The sequence below is a fragment of the Calonectris borealis genome, chromosome 4 (genome assembly GCF_964195595.1).
Source record: "Calonectris borealis chromosome 4, bCalBor7.hap1.2, whole genome shotgun sequence".
NCBI lineage: Eukaryota > Metazoa > Chordata > Aves > Procellariiformes > Procellariidae > Calonectris > Calonectris borealis.
The window spans coordinates 54,503,721-54,517,078 of record NC_134315.1 but is presented as its reverse complement, the minus strand read 5'-3'; the positions used below and the strand labels follow the sequence as shown (position 1 = coordinate 54,517,078).

The 13,358-nt window shown below is 45.0% G+C and overlaps 1 protein-coding gene across 2 annotated transcripts in view; it reads left to right on the top strand.

Moving 5' to 3' along the window:
* Positions 1-13,358, top strand: part of UNC5C (unc-5 netrin receptor C) — a 268,008-nt gene that overhangs the window by 91,838 nt on the left and 162,812 nt on the right. The gene's annotated exons all lie outside the window — the stretch shown is intronic.

Below are 13,358 nucleotides of genomic sequence, written 5' to 3'. Positions count from 1 at the left end.
CGAACACCACCGGAGTTTCAGGGTTGGTACTGTTGCAATTTCTGCGTGGTTTCCTTTTGACATACTGCAGTTTTATGCTCCTGAGGTCCCCTGAGGCTTTATGTGGATTGAGAGAGCCTTAGTTAAGCTTGATTTGATGCAGCACTCTTGGAGCCAAGACAAAGCAAAGCTTTCGTATTTCCTGAAGAGCACATTATCCTCAGAGCACTTAATTTGTACCCTCTACTTTTGCTAGTAAAAGAGGCAGTGCTGCTCTGCCCTCCATGGGGTAGTAGCAGGGTTTTATTCCCTTCTGCCTCCCCTGCACATCTGTTTTAACCATAGTTATTTACCTGCATTTGCCTGCAGATCTTGACAAGGATTCTTGTATAAATAAGGTGATAAAAATGAGGCGCAGGAGGATATTTTGCTTTGAGCCTAGTGCATATCTGGAGGCCTTTTTTGTCCTGCTGTGCCTGTGCAAAAGGGTATCTCGGAAAGCAAGGGAGAGAAAATGTGCATTAGTAAATACGTGATAATGCTTCACAAATAAGAGAAGTGGGAGAAGAGCAAGAAAAACATTATCCACCAATATTGTAATACCGGTATCTTGTAGCTGACCTGGCAATGTATAGAAAACCTAATCCCCTGGATGTTTTCCCAGGCCTAATCTGATGGCCTCTTTTCACTGCTGAGTTGTCCTATTTATTCTTACCCTTGGCCACAACATATGCAGCAGATACAAATATGGCATGGCATAATACTCCTGAGGTTCTCAGTCCACATATCAGCTCATAAATATCTCTCTCTGATGCATGTGGCAGAGCCTTAGCAATTGCTAAGCAGAAGCCCCTTGCCGGCAGTGCTGGGGAAGTGGAAGCATAACTGCCCTGATCACACGCAGGGCAATGTGCTTGCGGAGAGTCTCGTGCTATAGTGTTTGACCAAACAGAATATGGTCATGAGCGCTTTATATGGCAGCAAGGACCCCCTTGCCCAGCACACGCAGATGCTGGAGACTCGCCGGAGACTCACCTTTGCTGTGCAGACGTGAACCTGGCACAGTTCCACCCAGGTCAGTGGGCAGACTGGTGATGGGCAGCAAAACCTACGAGATGAGAAGCTGCTCCGTGCTGTCAGGTGTTACGCAGCTCTGTACTTATTTATGCCTACCTGGGCCATGGTCCGGGATAAAAGAAATAAGGAGGATGAGATCCAGCATCCAAGAATGCCACAGGGTGGGACTAAGGATACGGAGATGAGACAGCAGCTTAGGAGCGTTTTTTCTGCACCCAGCTGGGCTTTGCTGCCTGGATGTAGAATAGAGGTATTAGAGCTTTGAAATGCGCTTCTTTTTATTCTTAATTTGCATCCTCAGCGTATTTTGTTAGGGATCAGTAGTAACCTAATTTCTGTAAATGCTTGCAGTTTTGCCTGGAAAGTCAAGGATCAGTGTGATCTGCAGCACACAGAAGGTGGGAGAGATCTTTGATTATCTGCTGTGTGCAGGGATCAGGCGATAAAGGTTAGATTCAGAGAGGTGTCCTGTGGAGCCGGTGACATGCATCTGATCCTCCTGAGATTTCCATGAAAAGCCATGGCACGCCCCGGTGTGGGGCCATAGACATTGCACAATAGAAGCACGTGAGAAGTATGTAAGAGTCGTAGGATACAGGTGCTTCTTCGTGCCTGGAAATCCAGGAGAGCAAATCCCCATACCTAGGCATGGAGATGGGAAAGTAAGGGAGCGTGCAAGCCTTGCATCAATTCTTGCTAGCCAGCTCTTGCACTCTCCCTCGCTAGATCTATGTGCAGTACCTAGCATGAGGGGAGCTCCATTTTGACTGTCATATCTAGGCACTGAGTAATACAAGCTATCAGTAGGAAAAATTAAAAACCGTTATGGGATCTTTTTATGTAATTTATATAAATCTATCTAGGTAGTGTGTGTTTGCTATGCTTGTTACACTCTCATATTTCTGTACTGCATTTCTGCTGCTTTACACGTCCAAGATAATCCTTTTCTAAAGCTGGAGGAAAAAGTGGCACTGACTAGGAAGATAAATCTGATTTACCTGCAGTGCTAACAAAAGCAGAGATGTTCTCTGGGAAGAAGAGGGCAAAAGCATTAAATGCATTTTCCGTACAGCAGAGCTCCTTTATTGGTTTCTTTTTTTCCCGTTTGGTTTGGTTTGGTTTCAGTGAGTGAGTAAGATCTGCACGCGTTATTAATAGTCAGGAGCACGAGTGAGCTGGCTTTTACCCGCAGCCCTGCTGTTATCTCTAACGCACAAATAAACTACAGCTAAATTGCAGAATTAATCACCTTAAATTTTTGGACCCTGATAAGGAAAATGCCACTCTATTTTTATTTATTTTGAGCCTGGAAAACAATTCAGCTGAGTTCCTCTGGATGTGCCGTTTGCTTCTCTTTCGGCATCCTACGGCATTACATTAGATCTTATCATTGCTGCTGCATTTGTGTGTCTAAGCAGCACTCCAGTGATTATATCCACCTTCTTCAACTCCACTGCTGAATGAACTGGGACAGAAAAGCTAATTACACCTTTGCTACGGAGGAAGGTTTCCTATTACCCAGTCAACATGCCAAAAATTTGGAAGGGCCCTGGCTCCAGTTTATAGTTATATTGCTTGCCCAGCCAACTGCCTTACCCAGGCCTGCAAGGATCGCTGAACCACGGATCACCAATACCTGCACTTCAGGAAAGGCTGGAGATGTGGGAACATCTGCTTTTAGCAGAAGGAGGTGAAGGAAACTGTGCTGGAGCTGGGACAAGGAAATTTTGGAGACAGGAAGGAATGCAGCGTAACAAATCCTGCAAGTAGAGGTAGGCTCCAAACCTGAAGCCACGTCCTTTGTGGGGCATTGGTAGGTTTGCTGTATGTGCAAGCCCACTCGGCACTATAAATGTTATAAACCATAGTCATAAAAAATAACAAGTATGTCTGAGGAAACCATGACCTGATTATAAAAAAGCATTTTAGTTTCACTGAATGAACTATTTCCTGAAAGTGATTAACTTGGGTGGAGTAATAAATGAAGTAATAAATCTCTGCATTTGATCCTCTGGGTTTAATCCATGAGACAAGATTTATGACTGGACCCATTAACTCTTGTACTGGGAAAATGCTCTTCATCTCTCATCCACATGATATTAATTTGGAAGGTTTGCAATCAGACAGGTACATCTTAGCTTTCAGTTGAAGTAGGGAAAAATTCTGAGAATATTTCACACTAAAAATATGCAAGATAATAAGCAATGTTCTTCTTATGTATGCAGCATTTTGCTGGTTATTCTGAAATTAGGCTATGGTCTGACTGAAACCTAAAAAATGACGAAAATCCATTTAAAGCTTCAGTCTGTTCTGAATTCATGCTGCTGTTGCCAAATGTGTTGGCTACTCATGGATCTATTTCTGCACGAGAGAAGACCATATGAACTGCAGTGTATTGTCCTAACAGATGTGTTAAGAGCAGAATGGAGGACTTAACTCTGCATTTCACTGTCTCTCTGGATTTAAGCCTGTCTACTGCAGGCATGTTCAGGCAATTTGAAGGTCCAGAATATATATGTGTACATTTTAATAGTCTGAACAATCAGAAAGATACTAACGCGTATAGATGCATTATGTAGGAGATTCAACCAAGCCAAAACACCAGACCTCAACAGATCTGGGCTTTTGGGTACTTCAGCACCAAGAGTAAAAATGACCTCATATTAGGCACTTGTAAGTCACATGCAACAGCATGGTTTGGAAACCTTACAAGGAATCTAGGAACCTCATTTTAAAATATTTTTAGCTCCAGATCTTGTGTTATCCTGTAGCAAAAAATAAAGACGGTCAGCAGAGCTTGCTGTACAGGAGCATTCAGCTACTATTGTATGTTGAAACCTTAGGAGCCACAATCTTAGAGTTTGGCTCTTATGGTATACCTTATCTTTCTTAGAAATTGTATTTCAAGACACTTTCCATAGTTATAAAATAGCTGCAGAATTATGTGCAATATCAGCTGATGGTGACAGCATCGTAGCTAACAAGCTCAAGTGAGATCTCTTTGTTTCTTCCTTAAGCTGTTTGAAAATGGATTTTTAGCTTATAGGGTAAAAAAATAAAAGCTAAATCAAATATTCACAGGTGAGCTAGAAGCAATATCCCATTTTGGGGTTCTTTTAATGGAGTTAATGCAGAAAAGCCATGCAGTCTGTGTGTCATTATATAATCCGGTGTCAAAAGTAAGGGGGGGTTCTCTGTGTGTATACATACATATATACATATACATATATACACACACACATATATATATAAAAAAAACCACCACTCACTGCTTCAAGTGAGTGTAAGTGCCTATTTTCAGATTGTTACTTCTGACACTAATGGGGAAATAAGTTCCTTTACAGTGTGCTTTCAGACACTAATATAATAAGCTTGTTACTATCCACAGCATTCAAGGTCCCTTAACATCAGCGAGAGCTTAATTATAAAATATTACCCCATAATAAGGAGATGCAGTGTTTCATAAGCGTAAACATTAAGGCTGCTCCAATTCCAGGCTTCCCTGTAGCTGCTTTGGAAAGACACATACCTCTCTGCCTGCTTTCAACAAGCAGAGAAGGGTGTAATCCATGTTATGGGCCGATCCTGCACATGCTCCGCTCTAGTGGCTGAATTGACATCAAAGAAAGTCTTTGGAAGATAAAATCTTGGCATCCTATGGCCAGCTAGGATTTCACCTGGGGTCCATAAATTGAAGTGGGTGTGTACATTTTTTGCAGATTTTGGACCTTAAGACCAAACACTACCCAGAGGTAGGGCCCTTTTAAAGTCATTAAGATTGCAAAATGGAGCTGTGCCACTAAATGTATAGAGAAGAAAGATTTCTTTCTTTTTTTCTTTTTTTTTAAAGCTGATGAGGTGGCAAACTGTAAAGGATTGGTTTGGGATGAGTATCCGGAAGGTGACTTAAATTAGTAAGCTGCACATAAATTACCACACTTCTTATTTGATCATTTCTGACGTTCAGTATTAAGTTAAAACGTTGAAAGGGTGTCCGCAGCCAGCACTCCCTCGGTAGTTCAGAACCCACATTCGCATGGCTTGTGTGCAGAAATGCTCTCTGCAACCTGTGCCCAACCAGCCCCGCATGCTTTGCTGTGGCTGGAGCTGACTTGGGTCACCGGGGTTCGATAGCGTTGATGCCGACAACCTTTAAGCTAGTGATGGGACGTGCTGAATGCCAGGAACTTCTCGGGGCTGCCAATATTGTTAAAATTCTGCTTGCCTCTGGACTAATACAAATTGTGTGCTCTGCAGACCAATTCAGCCCAGGCTTGTCAGAGGAGGAGGAGGGCCATAATGGTGAGACAGGTAGCGCCCAAATTGCAGCCATCCGCAACCTGATGGCGGACGTAGCTGGGAGAGATGACCTCCTGTTCTTGGGAATGCTTTTGGAGATGAAGCTTCTGCTGTGCCACTCGAAACACCCGCATGCCAAAGTTTCTGACACACTTTTAACGCTGCTCTGTGTTTTGTGATGCCGTCTTCTGCGCCTGCGCAGCGTTGGGTGGATGAGCTGCCCTTGCTCTTCGCATGTAGAGCCCTCACCCACATCGAGGATGTGTCGCCGAGGGCAGCTGTACGTGCGTGAGCTGGACGGGCCACAGTTCCCATTTTGTTCCTAGATGCCCTCATGGGTGCCTAAGCACGCTCTGCTTTTGCTCTTGATCAGCTGTCAATTTTCTACAATAATGTAAACACTCAAACAGTCCTCCATATCTGGTAGATCTGGAAGCAGTTAATTAGCTGAGTACAACCAAAGCAGAAGCAAAAAATAGATTCTGCTCCTCGGAGGTGTTTCTGGAGAGCCAGATGTCTGTCATCTACTGCAGTACGCAAATGCCCTCCAAATACCGGACAAATAGGTGGCGGTCATGCGGTGCGCCGGACACAAGGGCGGGTGAGATGTCCGGGCTCTCCCGACTGTCACAGCAGCGGAAACGCAGAATCACTCCTTCTGCATCACTGGGGTTTGCTGGCGGTGTAACTTTGCCGAGTCTAACTCCTGGCCCTGCTCGTGGGAGCTCCTCCGATCATCCCGCCTCTCTTCCCTGTCCAGGAGCGGGGGAGTGCGGTCACCCGTGCTCATGGAGGGGGGAAAACGTCCTGGATTCTCAGCAGTGGGTCTGGCCCACGACATCCCCTGGCTGTGCACTTCAGCGACCCATTTCTTACCCTTCGGTTTATTCTTCCAAGCCTTTGCACAGGGGAACAATCTGTTTTCATTTTATTTTTCCGACTCAAATCAACATGACTGCTCGCATCAGCTATGTTTACAAGATCAGGCTCCCTGATTTGTAAAGCTGCGCGTAGTTCATCTCTGTTGGTATACTTCTTTTCTTACTTGCAAATCTACCCAGGAGAAAATGGTCAGAAAATGTGTTACTGGCTTGGAGACTCACTAACCTACCATTTAACGATGGTTGAAAGGGTTTCTGTATTTTTATGTAGAGTGCAGATCGATAAATCTTTAATAAACATCCATTTTTTTAGATAATGCATCTTTTGAGCTACGGGGATGCTAAATTACCTACCAAGATGCGTTTCAGTACAGAAAAAGAAAAAGAAAAGCTCACTTACAGAATTTCAGCCCTGGGAATTTTATGTTTTAATCAGTTTGCTTAATAAAATACAATAAGGCTATTGCCGTTATCAACATGATAGTTTTCAGAAATCTGACACTTACAGCTGTTTCATTTATTAATATGAATCACAAAAACAAATGGTAAGTACAAAGTATTCAGCTGAAGTTGTGATAACTCCCAAGATGGCTTTCTCGTTCTGTTGCCTCACTAGCTTAAGTTTGTAATGACAGCACTGCAGATCTGATGTCTTTGTACTGAATTTTTAAATAATCCTTAGAAGAAAGAAAAATCAGGCCTCTAACCAATTAAGACTAGGGGTTTGGATTCAGAGTTACAGACACTTCAAAGAAAGCTAAGTTTGCCCAAAAAGACATTTTCCCATGTCACTTTTGGTTCAGATGAGAACTGTAAGATGTATTTGGTAAAAAAAGGCTGTTTGTTTCATTTTTAAAAGCCATCTAAACAAGCTTGTGTTGTAACAATGTAACAATGATCATGTTTAAAAAGTAGTTGTATATATTATAATATAATAAGATAATAAATAATACATGTCTGTCTATAGCTATCTATCCACCCATCCATCCATCTAGCCATCCATCCATATAAATCCATTCCTCTTAACTGTGAAATTGCGAATAGCAAAAAATGCTTGTTCTCTCTGATACGCTCTATTTTTTCCTAGGAATGATTCTGAACTTAAACCTCAGATTTAAAGGAATCCTTATTTCGATCAGGCTGGCTTACAAATCTAAATTTTCTGTGTGACACCGAAAATGTCAGTGCAACCAAAATGCAGATCTCCCCTTGCATTCAGCAATGACTTTTTGTGCTTGGCGTTTCTTTTCGGGGGGGGGGGAGGTCCAGTGATAAACCGTTATTGGCATTTACAATTTGTTACACTTCGCTTGCATGCAGTCTGTGTCAAATAATGCAGGAGCATGCCAGGCTTCACTAGCGTCCAGGCAATATTTGGGATTATCTAGAAGGGGACCAGGACCGTCCTCTTGTGCAGAAGACACGTACAGAGGCAGAGCCCAGCTCGAGCGGTTGGTCTCTGCGTGAATCTGAGGACCGGGACTTCTTGGGTCCAAATCCCAGCAGTGTCTCCGTGGGCTACAGCCAGGTAAATGGTGTTTTCTGTTACCTGCTGGTGGCGAGTAAAAGTCCCCGCCGTCCTTGGGGGGGCCCTAGGAGGCTCAGCGAGCTGTTTGGGGTTTGGGAGGCAGGCGGGGGAGCACGCCTCCCTCGCGGGGAGCATCGCTGCTTTGCATCAAGGCGGCTGCTACCAGCTGCAGGCACTAGGGATTTTAATAATTGAAAGCTTTGCTCCCCTACACAATTCAGAGCTTTATACCCTCCTCCTACGAAAACTTCCCGATTCCTTTTGCTGCTGGTAAAACACCTGTGCCTGCGGGCAGGTGCTGGCTGCCTGCCGATGCTGGCAGCTGGAAATGGGAATTTCACCGTGGGGCACGGCGAGCGCTGGGGTGGTGCAGGGACCGCGGAGGCTCGTCCCTGTGCTGCTTGGCGGGCGGGCGAGTCTGCAGGGATGCGCTGGGACAGCCTGGCACAGGCAGCCCCCAGCCCCTGGGAATGGGCACCCCACGCAAAGCCCCGATGCTGGGCTTTTATGCTGCGGGCTTTTAACATCCACGGGGGACGCAGATCATAAATAACCTCTCTGGTCCGAGTCTTCATCGTCGCAGTGGGACACCTGCGAGGGAGAGCAGTGGGAGGGCCAGCATGGCAAGGTGGTGGGGACGTTCTCAGTGCTTCTCCAGCACGGGGCTGGAAATTGCTGCGTGGGGGTCATTGCAATATCTGGCATATGGCAGGAGTGGCTCCCATGAGAGGAGGGGATGGGCAAGGCAAGGGCGAGGTTGGGGTGGGGAGACAGTGAGAGAAGTACTTGACACGGTGGGATGCTGGTGAGACCAGCGCTGCAGAGCAGTGGTGTTCACACAAGTAACCGTAACTCTTTTTTGGCTGCCTTCACATCCTCGTTATGAATTATTTTAATTTCTTCTGTGGATTTATTAAGCGCCTCTTGTCCTGATGGCTCAGCACTTATTTACCAAGTTAAACCAAGCAGTAAATTATCTATGCTTGCCTGGGCACAATGGACTATGCAACAGAACTGCAGTTATTGTGTTAGGAAATAAAAATCAGGCCAGAAATAAAGAAAATGGGAAGGCTTCTACTGTATTTCTTGCCTTTGCCTTCTGCTAGATCTCCCGGGAGAGAGGAATCCGTGCTGGAAGTCCTCCTGGAAAAGACCTCTGCTGTCCCCTGGGCCTTAAAACTAAGGAGCCTCCCAGCTGATGGATAAGCACTGATTTTCTTCCTGCTGGATCCTATGTACACAGTTGCTTTTTGTGACGGCTCCTAATATTGACACCTTCTCCCCAGCAAAGACTGCTCCAGCCTGAGAACTTGCTCCATCCATTTATTCTGGCTCCACTTTGTCTTCTGCAGTGGCGTTGCAGTGGGGCTGTGTTTCCCCCCGTGATTCACAGATAGGTCAGGTATTAGCTGGGCATGTGGGAGTTTTGCGGCTGGTTCCACAGTTGGCCCTTCTCCATGGAGCCCATTAGAGCTTTTATGCTACAATTAGGCTAAGAAATTCTATTTTATCAATTTCATTGTCCTCCAGGTATCACGGTGAATGTCAGATTGGATTATACAAATGAAGACGGTTTTACTGAGAGCCTGTTAAAGGCTCTGTGCTAATTTTGTAACTTAGTTTATAAAGTGCTTCTACTAACAGTGAATTGATTGTGAGCAAAGAGACAGGGGCTGTTTGGTCTTTTGACACTTTGCTTCTTGGTAGAAGCAACACAATTGTGGAGTTTAGTTGAAAGCATCAGATAATCACAGTGGGTTCCCAGCATTTGATCGTTTACAATCCCCATACGTTTTCTGTGCAAACATTTTCCCCTTTCTGATGCTTGTTTTTGCTGACCCTCTCTAGTCAGGAGACAGGGTTCCCTTATTAATCTGTAAATCAGAGACATTTAATTGCTTCTGCAATTTCAGTATGGGTTTGGTCATGTTCCAGTGGAAAAAATGTTGCTTTGACCAACCACTATGATATCTGTTTTTCCAAGCAGGAGACAGAAGAGAGAGCAGAGATAAGATACAGTCAAACAGAGAATGCCTTTTCTAATTACAAATGGCCCATTCTGTTCTGCTGTGGGCAAGAGGCCAAATGTAATATATTACAGAGTATAACAATATAACCGTATATATGTGTGCTTAATATTAGAGAAAAAAAACACATGTCAACTTAGAGTGTCTTCAATACAAGGAATATGCATGTTTCTTTGGAATAAACCAGCAATTTGTAAAAGGAAGAATTTTCTTCTGAGTAGCTATAGACGCGGGGCGCAGTTGCAATGCTGTTTACATTCACGACCATACTCAGATCAATTCATAATGAAGGCAGATGAAGGCAGGCTCTTCTAATGACTGGAGAGAGTCCAGAGTATGTCAGGAATTTCTGAGACTCTTTCTAGGGTGCACTGCAGCTAATTAAATCCAAGGAATAATAAAAAAAAAAAAAAGAAAAAAAAGTAGAGGAAGTGCAAGTACAGATTGCAGAACTAACCTCAAGGGTCTTTGCCATTTCTGAGCTGTCTTCACTTGAATCTAATTTTTGGGGGGGGATAACTACATTTTACAATTCTATGTACATTTGCTTTCTCACAGTGCTGCCTCCAGCTTTGTGTGACGAGCATCTTCAGAGCGGGGCCCAGGGGGTTGTGCACAGATAAGAAAGAACCAAACAATCCCTGTAGGATGGGCACTGCCTTCCTCCTTTCCTTCCAGCACTTGGAATGCTTCTGTGCTGCATAGGCTTTGTGCACCCCTCGGTACCTGAAAATGCTTCTTTTCACTTCCACGTGTAGGCATCTCTGTGAGTGTCTCGTTTGCTCCTCTCCATTTGAAGCTGTCCGAGAGTCTGGGCACACTGCTGAGAGTCACGTAAGAAAGTACAATTCACGAGGTGTGCATACAGGTTAAGCTTTAAGCATGGAAAGACTTCATCCCTCCCTGAGGTTGGCAGCCTGCACTGGAAATCAGCAGGCTCTTGCCAGACTCAAATAAAATGCAAAGAAAGGCTCAGGAGGAGTCGAGCATCAGCGTGCAGGGATGCAGGGCAAGATAAGGCTCAGCGGAGAAAGCGCTGTCCCCGGGACGCCTTGAAAGCGAGGTTCGGGGAAGCAGGCGGGGTGCAGCACCCTACGGACCCGAGGGAGCTGGGCGGTTGCTTTCAGGGTCTCCATCAGCTGGGAAAAGTTTGCTCATCCCCCCAGCTACTGCCACTTAAATAGCACTGCCTTAAATACACAGAGTGAGGGGGGTTAAAGCTTTTAGCTGTCTTTTCAGAAGCTGATTCAGGAGCGGATAGGGTGGCGGGTGAAAGAGAGCTGGTTGGGAGCTAAAGATCCGGGTGGTGCCTGAAGACTGGATGTGTAAGAAATGGCTTACAGAGGGATACTGGAGCAGCCTTGTCGCAGGGGGAGAATTGCTGGGCTTTCCCACTTGACCTCTGGTGGGAGTAGATGGGCTTCAGGGGCTCACAAAGCGCTTTGCAGAGAAGCCCTCTGCTCTGCTGGTGCTTGCAGGTCTGCACTGAGGCTCGGAGGCCAGCGACTGCTGACTCTTCTGGGCCCCTCTGTTTATTTGCCTTCAGAGAGTCTTTGAAATCCTGCTATATGAAGTCTTGTCTAAATATGTTTAAAAAAACCCCCACAGTTTAATGGGAGTAAAAAGAAACTTCTGTGTTCCTGCATTTGCTGAGCTTGTTTCCCACTGAGGAATATGAAGTTGTTTTAAATAACTAGTAAAGTAGCTGCAAAACTTGAGAAGGAACTACAGGAGGGATTCAGACTTTGAATTTGTAAATCCGTAGGTGTGATCCTGTAGACTGGCTACAGAAATCTCTTTTGGAGTATTTGGGGTGTGCATACAGGCTGCGGGACTAGGCTCTGTTGTGCTTAATAATGCCAAAGATTTTCTATATGAAGAGATAAATGCAGATAACAAATATTGTGGCAGTAACAGGAACCCCAGTGCAAAGCTGCAGAGCACCTTTTTTCTCATTTATGCAGGTGCAAGGCTTTGTTTCGAGATCAGACCTTGGTACTGCAATGCCACTCTGTGGAGCTGAAAACCCGAGAGACGTGCGAGCCATCAGATGAGTGATATGGCTGAATGGTGACTTCATTCAGTGTTCTCAGTTCAGAAGTGGTCTTTCTTTCAATCTACTAATTTTGTTTGTTCTCTGCCAGTCAGTTACCATCAAGTTCCCAAATATTTTCTGCCCTTACATGTGTATGTGCATCTATACATTTGTGTAAGCTTACAATTAAGCTCGAAGGCAGAGTAGACTTCATGATTTTTCTCTTTAAGAGCCATTTTGGTTTTTTTTCTTAGTGAAAACATAGATGCTAGGAAGATGCCAGGTTGTCATGTCCCACTAATAACTACAGGAGCTGCCTTCTAAAACTTCACTTTCATCTTGAAGAGTAAGTTCCTGATTTTCCTTTGCTGGAGAATGTAGCAGATGTAGGGCATATCTGAATGACAGCCATTGTGGGCTTTTTTTCCCCCCCTATTCCCTAACCATCTTGTAAATGGAGGGACTTCCCATGCTGCTACCATTGGGACAAAAGCATCTCTGAGCTACCCACGGCTGTCAGCCCTCGTCCGCAACTCACTTGCTCTTGGGGAGCCGTGGGCTGGGAGGGCAGTTCCCAGTGTCTGGGAAGGGAATGTGGTTTGTGGGGTAAAAGAGTGGCCCGGAGCGTGGCTGGCTTTCACAGGGCGCTTACAGGTTTTGCAGCATTTGGGGTCCTGTTAGAACCACAGCTGCTGGACTGCAGTTCGTGCTTGTGATTTCTAACCTGCATCGCTGTAGGCAGAAGCCTGACACTGTGACCTTAGGCATGCCAGGACCATCCCAGAAAATTGCAAAGGACCTTGAACAGATCCTTTTCTTTTAATTTTCCTTTCCCTTTTCTTTTTCCATCTTTCACTCTCCGAAGTGATCAGATTGGGAAGTTTCAATTGGTTTTGTTTCTCTTGGCAGCATTGTGTCTGGTACAGGTGGCAGAAAAAGGTAGTTGAGCAGTAAGTCAGAAGGAGAGGGGGAGTGTGCTCTGCATCCCCCAGGGCTGTACTCCTCGCCGTGAGCTGCTTGCCAGCAAGGAGGTAGGATGACACTCTGAAGGAAGAACCTTCCAGAGCATCCTTTGGGGAGGCCAGGCTTTTTGCAGGGTTTTTTTTTTCATTTTCCTGTCCCATCCCGCTCCCACATACGTGCCCGTTGATTTCATGAGCCTCTACCTCAGCGAGTGATGTGCTTGTGCCTTTAGCTGTTGAATCCTGCTAATATATGTCTTAACTAGATGGTGCCAAGCTGAACCTTACGGTCTGCAAACCATATTTCTTCCAATGCTGCCTGTCTTTTCATGAAAACAAGGCCCTTCCTCTGACATTATGGGATGCTTTTGTTTTATACAGATTACACTGAAATTCTCACTCACAAGTTTATTACAGTTTACAATCCCCTGAAACTCCATTATGAATCCTCTTGTAGTAACAAGTACCTGGCTGTCACATATGCAAATGCCTTATCTCATGAGAGCAGCCGGGCACAGAGGGTGCCCTTTGCTGAATACTTCAAGGTACGTGCTGAGATTGCTTGTTTCT